Source organism: Dendrobates tinctorius, unplaced genomic scaffold (genome assembly GCF_039654945.1).
Source record: "Dendrobates tinctorius isolate UK_male_01 unplaced genomic scaffold, ASM3965494v1 ptg000230l, whole genome shotgun sequence".
In the NCBI taxonomy this organism is placed as follows: domain Eukaryota; kingdom Metazoa; phylum Chordata; class Amphibia; order Anura; family Dendrobatidae; genus Dendrobates; species Dendrobates tinctorius.
Genome location: NW_027361897.1, coordinates 3802627 through 3818491, shown reverse-complemented (window position 1 = coordinate 3818491; position 15865 = coordinate 3802627). Strand labels below are relative to the sequence as shown.

Sequence of the window (15865 nt, the reverse complement as noted above, 5' to 3'; positions counted from 1 at the left end):
CGCTGCGGACCCGCAGCAGCTTTAGCTGCGGTGTACAGTACCATTCAAATGAATGGGAAAAAAACGCTGTGCCGACGCTGCGGAAAAGTCCGCGCGGATTTGCTGCGGTTTTGAATCCGCAGAAAGAATTGACATGTCAATTCTTTCTGCGGAAACCGCTGCGGGTTCCTATCTCCACCATTGTGGAGATAGTGAATCCGCAGGACCAAACCGCAGGCAAAACCGCAGATAATCCGCAGGTCTTTTGACCTGCGGATTATCTGCGGTTTTTGCAAAATCCGTGCGGATTAATCCGCAGCGGATTCCGCAGCGTGTGCACGTACCCTAAAGGAGTCATTCTTACCCGGGAATTTTAGTTTAAATTGGTGCAATCCAGAAGTGTTTCATGACAGTCCTATGAAGAACTATATTCCACAACAGATTATGGTATATGCTGCATTTTGAACAAAATGTGAAATCTCTATGCGAAATATTAAAGGTGCAAACATGTACGCAGAATACCATAGACTGCATATTCTGTGTTTATTAGAGATTTGTGGATAGTTTTGGAATTTGAGTTTACCAGATTCGCCTAATTTTTTCCCAAAACGTGATTTGCGGCAAAAACAATTGCTGCGAATCACAATACAGCAAAGCCTCTGGAAAAAGATGTCTCTAACTATCAGATGTCTCCTAAGTGTGCACTGAACACTTTTAGCTTTTTAATGCAAACAGAGCCTTTGTAAATGTGCAAGTGACCACATGGTAACTACGGATGGTAACTGGTAGTAACCAACGGCGGAATTCGGGTGGCGTGTATGGCTCCAATATTGGACTAAAATATCAATGAAGTGTGAAAAAAAAAATGTACAACATGCAACCAGTGGGAGGTAGACAGTTGTGTTTACATTTCTAGATTGTGGAGATTTTTCTTTTATCTTCACAAAACCAAAAAATATATAAACAAATATGGTCGGTCTGTCTTAATATCCAGGATTCACAATTTCTGTGATACACAAGCCTTGGTTTCATGATTTTTGTTTAGCAGAAACATCAGGACAGATGGGTATTAAACTGCCCTCTTGCAGAACCCGAAGAATATAAAAATATGTTATTAAGGTGCTGCTACAATGGTGTATCACAGATCAATCAATTCACAGTCACACTGACTATGCAGGTCCAGCACCTCCCTATATCACTTGAATCTTTGGTTTAGTAATCACAGACGGAGACTACTGCTTCCATTTTCAATCTGCTTTAGCAGTGCAGTAGTATACCACAATCAGAATTAGCTTTTTCTGCCCCTATGTGCAAAGATCTGTGCCCTCTGACCTCCTATCCCCATTCTGTAAAATCTTAGAATGGCGCTTCTTTTAAAGTGGCTGTGATAGTTCCCCCGATTGGCTGCACGAGACCATACGATGTGATATCTGCAAGGCAATATGGAAAAGACTGCGCAGCCATCCCCGACTTCATTTTACTGATTCTTCAGCAGAGTGTGAAATAGCACCTGGAAATTTTTTTTTTTTTTTTTTTGGAGGGGGGGGGGGGTCAAATTTGAGGAAATTCGACTTGAAGTTCATTCTTCGCGAATCGATCCACTCATCGCTAGTATTTATCTTATACGTATATAGAATAGTAACAACCAATACCCAACAGGATGTATGAGACTTTAATTTCAAGGCTATGGAGGACTGCCTTTGGTTACCTGGTTCGGCTTGGATACCCAGACTACTCCATACTTATCTCTTTCCCAATGGGCCCTGTCTGTCAATCTTGTGCATTACTACTTCCCTCACAGTAACTCCTCTGTGTCTTCTATGCCTAAATGAATAGACTTAGAGAAGACACGCATATTCTGAGTTAGTAATACCTACAGTACAGGCAAGTCGATATATAGTTATAGAAATGTTAAACTAGTCCTACCTGTATGCCTCATATTAATGATCTTCTTGAGAAAACTTATTTTATTTCTTTATACTAATGACTTCTTCCAGGCTCCGGGGCTTGTGGTGCCTGGAAGGAATCCCTGCCTCCTGTCTGCATTATAATATCACCCCCCTCCCATGCACATCAGTTCTGGCACAAGAATCCCACGCCTGCGCCCTGAACTCCCTCTACAAGCCAAACCTTTTGGCACCTTCTATGGGCACAGTATTCAGGGATCTTCTGCGCAGACGCCAACGACTTCCTCTCCAGTGACCTTCGGCGTGCGCGACGATAAGTTGCTCTCCCCACTTCCTCCCTGCACTGTCATCGCTAGGAACCATGTGTACATATGCACTGAATACACGGCCCATTGAAGAGAATAAAAGGTGTGAATTGTGGAGGGAGTGCAGGGCGCAGGCGCGGGATTTCGGCGCCACAGCTGCACGTCACTGGTCAGTGTCATGTGCGCATTAGGGGGGTGATATTATATTGAAGACAGGAGGCAGGGATTTCCTCGACACTGAACGCCCCAGAACATGGAAGAAATCATTCCTCATCCTGTGTCTTCATCTCTGTGACAGCCACACAGCTAAACTATAGGTAGTCGCTTAATCCTTGCAGTCAGGGCCAGATTATATTCCCTGAGACAGTTATTAGAGTTATGTGAATTAGTGCAATGCTGAAAGCAGTAAAAAATATATGTTCTACTATATTCGACCATCTCCAGGAAAGGTCCAGGTATCCATAGGGCGCTCGTTGTATGGATTCACACTGTATAAATCTAATACTGCAATGTCTCAGCACCGGATTATCACTACACTGACGGCAGAAGAGAGAAAAGCAGCTCTGCATCCATGCAACTTCCCATCTCATTCTGCGCTATTAATGCATTGTGTTCTAAAAATAACTGAAGACGAAAATCCATAATCTAGAGCTGGGAGACAAGGTCGGCATGAGTACCTGGTGAACCCAAGAAGGTGCCATGCCACCAGGGTTAGGCTGGGTTCACACGTAGCGGAACTCTCGCGGAAATTACCGCGAGAATTCCGGAATTCCATTCCACGGGAAAATCGCATTTTAAATTCCGGCGATTTTCCCGCGGAAAAAATAGCATTTTGCAAGCGTAATTAGCTTGCAGAATTGCTAGCGTTTTCCAAGCGATCTGTAGCATCGCTTGGAGAACTGATTGACAGGTTGGTCACACTCGTCAAACATAGTGTTTGATGAGTGTGACCAACTTTTTACTATTGAGACCGCCTATGCGGCATCAATAGTAAAAGTTAGAATGTAAAAAATAATAATAAAAAAAAAAAAATATATTGTTATTCTCACCTTCCGACGTCCCGCGCAGCCTTCCCGCCTCTCTCCATGCTCCCGGTCCCAGTAATCCTTTGCGGCAATTACCGCGATGACGTCCGTTCTCGCGGGATCGCGACGTCTCACAGTCATTCGCGATGACGTCACGCGAATGACCGCGAGACTTCGCGATCCCGCGAGAATGGACGTCATCGCTCGCAAAGGCTTACTGGGACCGGGAGCGTGGAGAGAAGCGGGAAGGCTGCGCGGGATGTCGGAAGGTGAGAATAACAATATTTTTTATTTTAAATTCTATTTTTTACAGGGATATGGTACCCAAAGCCCGGAGGACAGTCTCCTCTCCTCCGGACCGTGGGTACCATCCGCAAATGTTCTGCTTACTTTTTGCATGGTGTGCACAGCCACATGCGGAAAATAAGCAGAACAATGCATTCCTATGGGTGCGGGATCGCCGCGATTCCGCAAAATTAATGAGCATGCTGCGGTTTTTACCATAAAGCGATTCCGCCGCGGTTAAAACCGCAGCATTAGCACAGCATTGCGGAATCCCATAGGAATGCATGGGATGCTTATTTTTCACATTTTCGCTGCAAAAACACACGGAAAATACCCCCTAGGAAACGCGAAAAAAAACCGAGGCCTAAGGCTTCCCAGTCTAATGTGTCACTGACCGTGCTAATTGCTGGAGTTTTCAGACAGTCCTCATTGTATCTGCTGCAGCTCTGCTAATCCTCTCGTGATGCGCTCTGTCTAATCCGTGCAACAATGATGGACGGCGATCTGCCAACACTGTGCACAGGAAGCGATGTCAGTGGTGGGGGTGGGTATACACAGTGCTCATGCTACCAAACAATCACATTTTCAATTCCCTAGGTGGATGTTGAAAACAAGTAAAAATTAAAATATTTTTTTTAAAAAGTTATACAATTATTAAGTTTTATTCAATCCCTTTTGAATTAGGAATTTAAAAATAAAGAAATTTAAAACATACAAAAATCTAAATGCTGAAAATTTGAAATTTATCAAAATTGACCAGGAAAATAAATTTGCCAGGTCATTATTAGCGCACAAGGAATGCTGTGAAAAAGAATAAAAAAAAGATATTGGGGGATTGGAGTATTTTTGCCATTTCCCCTCTCTTGGATTTTTTCCCCATATTTCAGTATATTATATGGTAAAATGAATTGTATAATTCAAAACTACAACTCGTTCTGCAAAAAAAAAAAACAAAAAAACAAGCTCTCGTATGGCTATGTTCATGCAAAAGCAAAAAGGTTGTGGCTCTTGGAAGAAAAGGAGGAGAAAATAGACGTGCAAAAATGTATTTCTATGCAGCCTCAGACGCCGGTCCCGAGTGCGGGCGGCAGTGCCAGGTATTGACGTGCGAGACTTGTGCCGAGTTTCTCGCAAATCTGACCCCGGCCTTTCAGTGAAAACCATATAATGCCCCATTATATTCATTCATGTGACTGCTGCAGCCAATAACTCGTCATAAATATCACCATGACTGCTGAGGACGATAAAATCTCTGAATGGTATGGAGTGGTGGCGCTAAAATGTTGGGGTTTTAATAGGTAATGCTTTTTTACATTATTTTATACCTTTACCCTTGTTTACAATAAAAGTACAGACAGCCCTATCATAGTCGCGAGACCCCGATTTACACGTCTGCGCCAGGTGCAATTCTGACTTCTGGAGTATACAACAGCTGCGGAATTATTCTGTGGAGGGACTGTTTTCAGCAGACAGCAGATGGCGCCGTTTCCATCATCAAAGTTTGTTAAGGGAACTCGTAAAAAGATTCAAGCGGCGTCAATCCGAGGACGGGTTCCCTTTAATGCTGCACTGTGTGACCTCTTTGTCTTATTTCTCTTCCATTCTTTCCTGTAATCCTTCGTTGTGATGACTGAACATTACTGTACATCACAAGTAGAACAATTCATCCTCCCACAATGTCCGAGTGTCGGAAATTCAGCTGAATCCTGGAATCTGAATCCCCCACATTTAGATCATGCGCTGTGTGACTGTACCAAGGCCAAAATACCTTCTACAAAAAGTCAAATTCATCATTTTTTCCAGGGCTCCGTCTCGTACCAGCCCCAGCCTTTTGGGACTATGCCCAGATACTTTACTCAAACTTTCCGTTTTAACCTCCATATAAAGTCAAATTAAAGGGAGGGATTCTTCATTAACTCTTTCTTTCTCTTTCTGCTTTCCCTTGTTGTCTCCATGAGAACGGCAGCAGTGAGTCTGCCGACTGCGCCGGTATATGGAGGCGTCACCTCCCAGCACTGAAAACCCTTTGTTTACAAAATATACAAAAGATCAAAGACGGGAAAACAAAAATATTTCTCTCTTACTGCTGAAATATGGAAATATACCAAAAATAAATACTGAAAAGAAACCTCTGCTGAACGCTGTCTGCTCCAATGTGTTCACCTCTAGGTGTCCAGGTAACACACCGTGTGCTGCACATCCCACAGGATCCAGCAGGGAGAAGATCCTCTCATGGAGATCTGGTCTCTTCTTTTCGTTCCGATTACTTGGCAGCAGTGCCAGGACCCCACCCAAAATGTACGACGGCGAAAAACCCCACTGGTTACTAAGGCCTCTTTCACACTTCCGTTTTTTACAATCAGTCACAATCCGCCAGGTTTTGAAAAAAAACGGATCCTCAAATTTTTTTTGAGGATCCGTTTTTTTCCCATTGACTTGCATTAATGGCGGATTGTGACGGATTGCTGTCCGTTGCATCCGTTTTTTGTGAGGATCCGCCAAAAGTTGCTGTCCGTCACCATCCTCAAAAATTTAAAAACGGAGCTTGTAACGTTTTTTTCTGTGGCGGATCCTGCAAACACTGATTTAACCCGAATTTCTTTCTGGGTGCCGGCCAAAAAAAAAAAAATCTCTCTCTCTCTCTCTCTCTCTCTCTCTCTCTCTCTCTCTCTCCTTCCCGGAGAGCTGTGCCATCCGTTCACATCAGTTGAGAACGGATCCGCTTGTCCGCCTTTTTGGCGGATTATAACTGATGCAAAAAAATGAAGTGTGAAAGAGGCCTAACATGCAGTGTACACTTATATCTAGTGACATAATGCATTCTCAGCCCATAATGTGCCACTACGGTTGGGGGTCAGGGTTTGCAAATGTAAACACACACTAATCCCAAACATATTCTAATCCCCCAATAGACAGGTCCTATTCACTGTGGTCATAAACCTACCCTGACCCTAATCTACCCTGACCAAGGCCAATCCACCTACGGCCTAGAAGGAAGTGTGCCCAAGCGGTGACCCCAGGTACATGGACTGTGCCACCCATAACAGCAATCTACCACCTGACCGTGACTCCTGAGGGCACACGGGGAGCGTCAGGATGTGTCCCCGCAGTGTGACAGTAGTGCGGCACCGGCCAAGGACAGATTACACAGACAGACAGACAGACAGAGATACCCCACTGCTTCCTGGTCCTATACTCCGCGCTGCTGCCCTGTAACCCTTTCTCTGCCGGCTATCTAGAGACAACGCTGCTGCTAACCACCAGAGCGGTGTATGTCTACAGGCTATAACGGCTCTGTGCCAGCAGACCCCAGCGTGCACAGGGTGGGGGAGGGTACAGTCACACAGGGGGCACAGGCACAGTGTGCACAGGGTGGGGGGCACAGGCACAGTGTGCACAGGGTGGGGGGCACAGTGTGTACAGGGTGGGGGGCACAGTGTGTACAGGGTGGGGGGCACAGGCACAGTGTGCACAGGGTGGGGGGCACAGGCACAGTGTGTACAGGGTGGGGGGCACAGGCACAGTGTGTACAGGGTGGGGGGCACAGTGTGTACAGGGTGGGGGGCACAGTGTGTACAGGGTGGGGGGCACAGTGTGTACAGGGTGGGGGGCACAGTGTGTACAGGGTGGGGGGCACAGTGTGTACAGGGTGGGGGGCACAGGCACAGTGTGCACAGGGTGGGGGGCACAGGCACAGTGTGTACAGGGTGGGGGGCACAGGCACAGTGTGTACAGGGTGGGGGGCACAGGCACAGTGTGCACAGGGTGGGGGGCACAGTGTGTACAGGGTGGGGGGCACAGGCACAGTGTGCACAGGGTGGGGGGCACAGTGTGTACAGGGTGGGGGGCACAGTGTGTACAGGGTGGGGGGCACAGTGTGTACAGGGTGGGGGGCACAGTGTGTACAGGGTGGGGGGCACAGTGTGTACAGGGTGGGGGGCACAGTGTGTACAGGGTGGGGGGCACAGTGTGCACAGGGTGGGGGGTGCAGGCACAGTGTGTACAGGGTGCACAGGGTGGGGGGCACAGTGTGTACAGGGTGGGGGGCACAGTGTGTACAGGGTGGGGGGCACAGTGTGTACAGGGTGGGGGGCACAGGCACAGTGTGTACAGGGTGGGGGGCACAGGCACAGTGTGTACAGGGTGGGGGGCACAGGCACAGTGTGCACAGGGTGGGGGGCACAGTGTGCACAGGGTGGGGGGCACAGGCACAGTGTGTACAGGGTGGGGGGCACAGGCACAGTGTGTACAGGGTGGGGGGCACAGGCACAGTGTGCACAGGGTGGGGGGCACAGTGTGTACAGGGTGGGGGGCACAGGCACAGTGTGCACAGGGTGGGGGGCACAGTGTGTACAGGGTGGGGGGCACAGTGTGTACAGGGTGGGGGGCACAGTGTGCACAGGGTGGGGGGTGCAGGCACAGTGTGTACAGGGTGCACAGGGTGGGGGGCACAGTGTGTACAGGGTGGGGGGCACAGTGTGTACAGGGTGGGGGGCACAGTGTGTACAGGGTGGGGGGCACAGTGTGCACAGGGTGGGGGGTGCAGGCACAGTGTGTACAGGGTGGGGGGTGCAGTGTGTACAGGGTGGGGGGTGCAGTCACAGTGTGTACAGGGTGCACAGGAGGGTACACTACAGTCACTTACGTTTCCTTCGTCCTTGCTCTGCCGTCAGTGCTCCCCGGCATCCAGTGATCGCCGCGACCTCTCCGTGACGTCACCGTAGTGTACAGGGGAGGGGAGGCCGCCAGTGCTGGGCTCATGCCGCACACACAGGCAGGAGGGCGGCCTCGCTGTGACTGGCTGCTGCTGTCACTGGAAACCTCAGCAGAGCAGGGGGAGCCGGCACGGCGGGGGTGACTAAGAATAGCTGCTGCTCACGGAGGCGCGGGCTGAGGACGGTCACATGAGAATGCAAAATATTCCCCACCCCGTGCGGGGTAACAGCGTGACAGAGGGCGAGGAGGACGAGATGCAGCAGAGCCGCGGGGCCACATTACACAGGGGGAGCGAGCACTGCCATGCTCCGGTGTTTGCGCGCATGCTCGTTTCCAGTAACGAGTATAATGGAAGTCACTGGGAGAGCCGAGCTTTATTCCAGCAGACCCTATAAGGAGGGTTGGGGGGCAGTGAAAATATTCAAATGGCCGGGAAAAGTGCTGAATGGAAGGAGAACAGCATGGGGAGGAGCCCTGGAGACAGCTCTGACTATGGGGTCACATTAGGGTGTGTGCACACCGTGCAGATTTGCCTGTGGAATTTTCTGCGCAGATTCTGCATCTCTTGGCCGAAAACACAGATAAAAATCCGTGCGGATATGATGCGGATTTTTATGCATTTTTTCCATGCGGATTTGTATGCGTTTTTGTAAGCTTAATATATATTATTTAATTAAAAAAAAAATTGTGATGTAATTTCTCTGTCCAACCTCTTATTTTGCATACTCCATTGAAGAGTGATGATTCCACACACCACAGATAGGTAATAGATGCAGGGCTGCCATCAGGGTAATGCCCTGACTGGGGTATGGAGCCCAGTGGGCAGAGGGGACCCGCATCAAGCCCAGGCTCATCTGCTCACCGGGCCCCTACCAGCAGGCTACACCGGGCACTGCAGCAGTTCAATGCTATTGGCCCGCACATCAATATTTAACAGCCGCCAGCCAATCGGAGGCTGGCAGCTGACGTCAGCCGCAGCGCACATGTCGCCAGCGTCTGACATTGTCAGTCGACGGCAAGTGCGTGCTTCAGCTGCGTGGAGGGAGCTTTGCCGCAGGAGCGCGGCCAGGTAAGAATGCGAGACCTGGTGGGGTCAGACTGCGAGACCTGGCGGGGTCAGACTGCGAGACATGATGGGGTCAGACTGCGAGACCTGATGGGGGCAGACTGCGAGACCTGATGGGGGCAGACTGCGAGACATGATGGGGTCAGACTGCGAGACCTGATGGGGGCAGACTGCAAGACATGATGGGGTCAGACTACGAGACAAGATGGGGCAGAATGCGAGACATGATGGGGTCAGACTGCGAGACATGATGGGGTCAGACTGCGAGACATGATGGGGTCAGACTGCGAGGCATGAGGGGGGCAGACTGCGTGACATGATGGGGCAGACTGTGAGATATGATGGGGGCAGACTGAGATATGATGGGGCAGAATGCGAGACATGATGGGGTCAGACTGCGAGACATGATGGGGTCAGACTGCGAGACATGATGGGGTCAGACTGCGAGACATGATGGGGTCAGACTGCGAGACAAGATGGGGTCAGACTGTGAGACATGATGGGGTCAGACTGTGAGATATGGGGTCAGACTGCGAGACCTGATGGGGTCAGACTGCGAGACATGATGGGGTCAGACTGCGAGACATGATGGGGCAGACTACGAGACATGATGGGGGCAGAATGCGAGATGATGGGGGCAGAATGCGAGACATGATGGGGGCAGAATGCGAGACATGGGGGCACCCTGGGCAGAATGCAAAACAAGGGGGCAGAATGTGAGAGACATGGGGACAGAATGTGACAGTGAGACACAGGAGGGGCAGAATGTGACAGTGAGACACAGGAGGGGGCAGAATATGACAGTAAGACACAGGAGGGGGCAGGATGGGAGACACATGGGACATGATCATAGGGCAGGATGGATACGATGTAGACAGATGGGGCAGGATCGGGAGATCATATGGGGGTAGGATGAGAGAAAATATGGCTGGAGCCAGGAATTAGGCACACGGGGGCCAGGATGGGGATATTATTACCATAGGGGCTAATTAAGGGATATTATTACTGCAGTGAAGTATTTATTTTATTTTTTTGAGAATACTGTTTTAAATGGGGGAAGACTATGAAAGGGAGGATGAATGAACTCATGGAGATCAACATCCGACACTGCGGAGACACCATCACGTGTTTCTCAACGCAGTGATGGTGTCTCCGCAGTGTCGGATGTTGATCTCCATGAGTTCATTCATCCTCCTTTTCATAGTCTTTTCACTAGGCATTGCTCCTACCATCCAGTTTCCTACTCCACACTGATGAGGGGCAATACCCCGAAACAGCTGTATGTGGATGGATACCATGTTTTGGCATAGGTGGTTTCCTTCATTGGAGACTGCCCTTCCCGTGGTTGTTCCTTCCCGGGCAAAGACCTGGCTGGTCATTGCTTGCGTTGAGAAACACATGATGGTGTCTCCGTGGCTTCTGTTTTGCATGTTTTAAATGGGGGAAGGTCCTGTTACTGTGCAGAGCGACACTGTCGCCTTTTTTTTTCATCTGGTGTATTGTAGAAGTTGGGAAAAATTAAGTAATGTGTTCTGCAAGTGGAGCTCTAGATAACGGTGTTATTTCCTGCAGAGACGAGCCCTGGCTGGAAGACGTGATGGCGGTCTGTGCTGGATGAAAGATGAAAAGCGAAGCTAAAGGACTTCACCTAGAGACGTCACTGGTGAGTCAGTGTGTTACCTGTACATTGACACTATACAATATACAGAGTGCCTTTGTACAATGTCACCAGTGATCACTGTATTACCTGTACACTGACACTGTATACAGAGCTCCTGTGTGTAATGTAACTGGTGATCACTGTATTACAAGTACTCTATATAATATATACAGAGCTCCTGTGTATAATGTCACTTGTGATCACTGTTACCTGTACAATGACACTATATACAGAGCTCCTGTGTATGTCACCAGTGATCACTATTACCTGTACACTGGCACTATATACAGAGCTCCTGTGTATGTCACCAGTGATCACTGTATTACCTGTACACTGACACTATATACAGAGCTCCTGTGTATAATGTCACCGGTGATCACTATTACCTGTACACAGACACTGCATACTAAGTACAGATCTCCTGTGTATAATGGCACTTATGGTGATAGTATTGTGTTTTTTTATTAATGATCAGTATTGTATTCAGTCACCATGTGGTGGTAATATGGTGTTGTGAGCTCATTTTCGGGTTTGCTTCTGGTGAGGGTTATGGAGCTCGCTGTGCTGACAGAGGAGTAGTGAGTTATCTATCTGGACTCCCTCTGTTGGTGAAGGGAGGTAATGAAGCTGATCTAAGTGGCAGAGACCGGCCACCTGAGGAAGAGGACTGCGATTGGACATCAGGAGTTTCTGATTGAATTTAAGGCAGCCGACTCCCTAGTTTCTTGCTGGTGATTTTTCCTGACTTGTGGTTCCTGGTTTCCAGTTTGGTTCCTGCCTTCCTAAAGCTAAGTTTTCTCTGCTGTTGTTCATATGAGTTTTTGTCTGTTTTACTTAGTTTTTGTGTTCAGCTAGCCCTGGCTGGGACTGGGCTGAATCCCCATTTTGTCTCCAATCAGTTGATCTTTTTTGGCTCTGTCTTCAGAATATACCTGAGTGCTGATATAGTTATTTGAAGTCTGGCGACTTCAGGGCCTTTTTCTATCAGACGTGTTGGACATTCTTTTTGGCAGGGTTTTTTGCGTGATTGCAGACAGCAGCTTTTCTTTCCTGTCCTTTCTAGTTAGCGAGGGCCCCATCGTTTGCTCAGCCTATCTTTCTACCTGTGTCTGTTTTCATCTTGTTTCACCGACAATACATATTGGGGGCTGTCTATTGCTTTGGGGTCTGCTCTGGGGCAGTTTAGATTTCCCTTTCTTTCTTTAGGCTTATTTAGTTCTCCGGCCGTGACGAGGCGTCTAGGACCACCGTAGGCACGCTCCACGGCTACTGCTAGTTGTTGTGGATTGGATCAGGGGTCTGCAATCCGCTAGTTACCAACCTCTCCGGTTTTCTGGGCTTATAAGCTTTTTGTTTTTTCCTCCTCGGTGACTCATTCATAACAGAATCACCAGCCATACCGCAGATTCTAGGGTACTCAAAAGCAGGAGAGAATTGTAAAAAAAAAAAAAAAAAGGGTCAGAATTTTTTTTTTTTTATATGTATCCTCCTCTTTTTCTCTCGGGCCGTAGGAGGATTCTTTTTTTTTTTTTCTCCTTGATGGAGATTAACCAATTGTCTGATCGTGTGGAGCAGCTCGCTGCTGAAGTGCGGGGAATTTCTGCCTATCTCACTCATTCACATGCTGTTGAACCAAGGATCCCTGCTCCTGATGTGTTTTCTGGGGATCGGTCTAAATTTTTTAATTTTAAGAATAATTGTAAATTATTTCTTGCCTTGACGCCTAACTCATCGGGGAGCTCTGCGCAGGAGGTTAAAATTGTCATCTCCTTGCTGCGCGGCCATCCCCAGGATTAGGCGTTTTCTTTGACACCTGAAGATCCTGTTTTGACTAATGTGGATGCATTTTTTCAAGCCTTGGGGTTGTTATATGATGAACCTAATGCTTTTGATCAAGCTGAGAGAGCCCTATTGGCATTGAACCAGGGTCAGGATCCTGCAGAGTTATACTGTCAGAAATTCCGAAAGTGGGCGGTCCTCACTACATGGAATGATAGTGCATTGGCAACTCTCTTTCGGAAGGGTTTGTCTGAGACTTTAAAAGATACTATGGTGGGATATCCTGTTCCCTCTGGTCTTGACGATTCTATGTCATTAGCCATTCAAGTTGATCGGCGTTTACGTGAACGCAAGACTACACGGGAGGCGCTGCCACATTTTAAACAAATGTCTGAACCTATGCAATGTGATGGAGTTTTGTCTAGGGCACAACATCAGGAGTTTAGAAGGCGTAATAAGCTGTGTTTTTTCTGTGGAGATGCCTCTCATGTTATTTCTGTCTGCCCTAAACGAGAGAAACGTTTTGCACACACATTTGCTGTGGGTGGTGTACAACCTAAGTTTCTTTTGGCAATTACTCTGATCTGCTCCTTATCCACATTTTCCGCGAAGGCTTTAGTGGATTCAGGAGCAGCCTTGAATCTAATGGACTTGGATTTTGCTAAACGTTGTGGTTTTGATATGACACCTCTACGGACGCCTATTCCTTTGAGGGGTATTGATGCTACTCCTTTGGCGAAGAATAAACCTCAGTTTTGGACCCAGGTGATAATGCGGGTCGCCCGAGACCACCAAGAAAATTGCAGATTTTTGGTGTTTCATAATTTACTTGATACCATTGTTCTGGGTTTTCCCTGGTTGCAAATCCATAATCCGGTTTTGGATTGGAAGTCTGTGTCTGTGTCGAGTTGGGGTTGTCGGTGTGCTCTTGGTGACACTCCTGTTTTCTCCACCTCTCCAAAGTCGCATGATGTTCCTGACTATTTGGCTGATTTTTATGATGTATTTAGTGAGAGCAAGTCTGCGTCTTTGCCTCCTCATAGGAGTTATGACTGTGCAATTGAGTTGAGACCTGGGTTTAAATTTCCCAAGGGTCGACTTTTCAATTTATCTGTACCCGAACACGAGGCTATGCGATCTTATATTAAGGAGTCGTTGGAGAAGGGTCACATTAGACCATCCTCTTCGCCCTTAGGTGCTGTGGTTTTTTTCGTGGCCAAGAAGGATGGTTCATTAAGGCCTTGTATTGACTATCGTTCCCTCAACAAAATTACGGTTAAATTTCAGTATCCGTTACCCCTGATTTCTGATTTATTCTCCAGAGTTAAAGGTGCTTGCTGGTTTACTAAGCTTGACCTCAGGGGGGCGTATAATCTTATTCGCATCAAGCATGGGGATGAATGGAAGACGGCGTTTAATACTCCGGAGGGACATTTTGAGTACCTAGTGATGCCTTTTGGGCTCACTAATGCCCCTTCTGTCTTCCAATCCTTCATGAATGATATTTTCCGGGACTTTGTGGATAAGTTTTTGATCATCTATCTGGATGATATTTTGATCTTTCCAGGGATTGGGATTCTCATGTCGAACATGTTCGGACTGTGTTCCGGATTTTGAGTAAGAATTCCTTGTATGTTAAGGGATCGAAGTGCCTTTTTGGTGTACAGAGGATTTCATTTTTGGGATTTATTTTGTCTCCGTCAACTATTTGAAATGGACCCGGCCAAGGTACAGGCCATTTATGATTGGGTTCAACCCACTTCTTTGAAGGCTCTCCAGAAGTTTTTGGGTTTTGCTAATTTTTATCGTAAATTTATATCTAATTTTTCTGGTATTGCTAAACCACTGACTGATTTAACTAAGAAGGGTGCTGATGTGCTGAATTGGTCTTCAGAGGCTGTTTCGGCCTTTCAGGAGCTGAAGCAGAGGTTCACTTCTGCTCCGGTTTTGCGGCAACCTGATGTCTCACTTCCTTTTCAGGTGGAGGTAGACGATTCAGAGATTGGTGCAGGAGCTGTTTTGTCCCAAAAAGATCCAGTGACGTCTGAAATGAATCCCTGTGCCTTCTTTTTCCGAAAGTTCTCCCCATCTGAACGCAACTATGATGTGGGGAATCGGGAATTGTTAGCCATGAAATGGGCATTTGAGGAGTGGAGACATTGGTTGGAGGGAGCTAGACATCAAGTTGTGGTCCTCACTAACCACAAGAATTTGATTTACCTTGAGTCGGCCAAACGCTTGAATCCTAGACAGGCTAGGTGGGCTTGTTTTTTACGCGTTTTGATTTCGTGGTCTCCTTTCTTCCAGGCACTAAGAATGTTAAGGCAGACGCCCTTTCTAGGAGTTTCTTTGCTGATTCTCCTATTGTGACCAAGCCTACTACCATCCTAGGTGAGGGGGTAGTTCTTTCTGCCATCTCGCCTGATTTGAGACGTGCTCTGGAAGAATTCCAGGAGGACAAACCTGAGCGTTGTCCTATGGGAAAATTGTATGTTCCTGACCAGTGGAGGAAGAGAGTGATGTCTGAAGTTCATTGCTCTGCATTGGCTGGTCATCCAGGTATTTTTGGTACCAGAGATTTGGTGAGTCGGTCTTTTTGGTGGCCCGCTTTATCTCGTGATGTCAGGAATTTTGTGCAGTCCTGTGGGACTTGTTCCCAATCTAAACCCTGTTCTCGCTCAAGTGGGTTGTTGATGCCCTTGTCGGTGCCTAATAGGCCATGGACCCATATTTCAATGGATTTTATTTCTGATCTTCCTGTCTCTCAGAGAATGACTTTTATCTGGGTGATTTGTGATAGATTCTCTAAGATGGTCCATCTTGTACCACTCCCAAAGTTGCCATCTTCCTCAGAGTTGGTACCCTTCTTTTTACAACAGGTGGTTCGGTTGCATGGGATTCCTGAGAACATTGTATCGGACAGAGGAGTTCAGTTTGTTTCCAGATTCTGGAAAGCCTTTTGTTCCAAGCTGGGAATTCAGTTGTCCTTCTCCTCTGCGTTTCACCCTCAGACCAATGGGCAGACGGAGAGAACAAACCAGACTTTGGAGTCCTATTTGAGATGTTTTATATCTGCTGATCAGGATGATTGGGTTTCATTTTTGCCCTTGGCCGAATTCACTTTAAATAATAGAGCTAGTTCT

At 47.6% G+C, this 15865-nt stretch overlaps 2 protein-coding genes across 2 annotated transcripts in view; one reads left to right on the top strand and one right to left on the bottom strand.

Annotated features, from left to right (window-relative positions):
* The window catches only part of SFXN3 (sideroflexin 3), a 32938-nt gene extending 24352 nt beyond the window's left edge, over positions 1-8586 (bottom strand). Inside the window, exon 1 of the mRNA XM_073555791.1 lies at positions 8147-8586. The gene's annotated coding sequence lies outside the window, so the exon portion shown is untranslated. The remainder of the gene's footprint in view (positions 1-8146) is intronic.
* Positions 8587-10684: 2098 nt separating this feature from the next.
* Positions 10685-15865, top strand: part of PDZD7 (PDZ domain containing 7) — a 114213-nt gene continuing 109032 nt past the window's right edge. The window contains exon 1 of the mRNA XM_073555789.1: positions 10685-10946. The gene's annotated coding sequence lies outside the window, so the exon portion shown is untranslated. The remainder of the gene's footprint in view (positions 10947-15865) is intronic.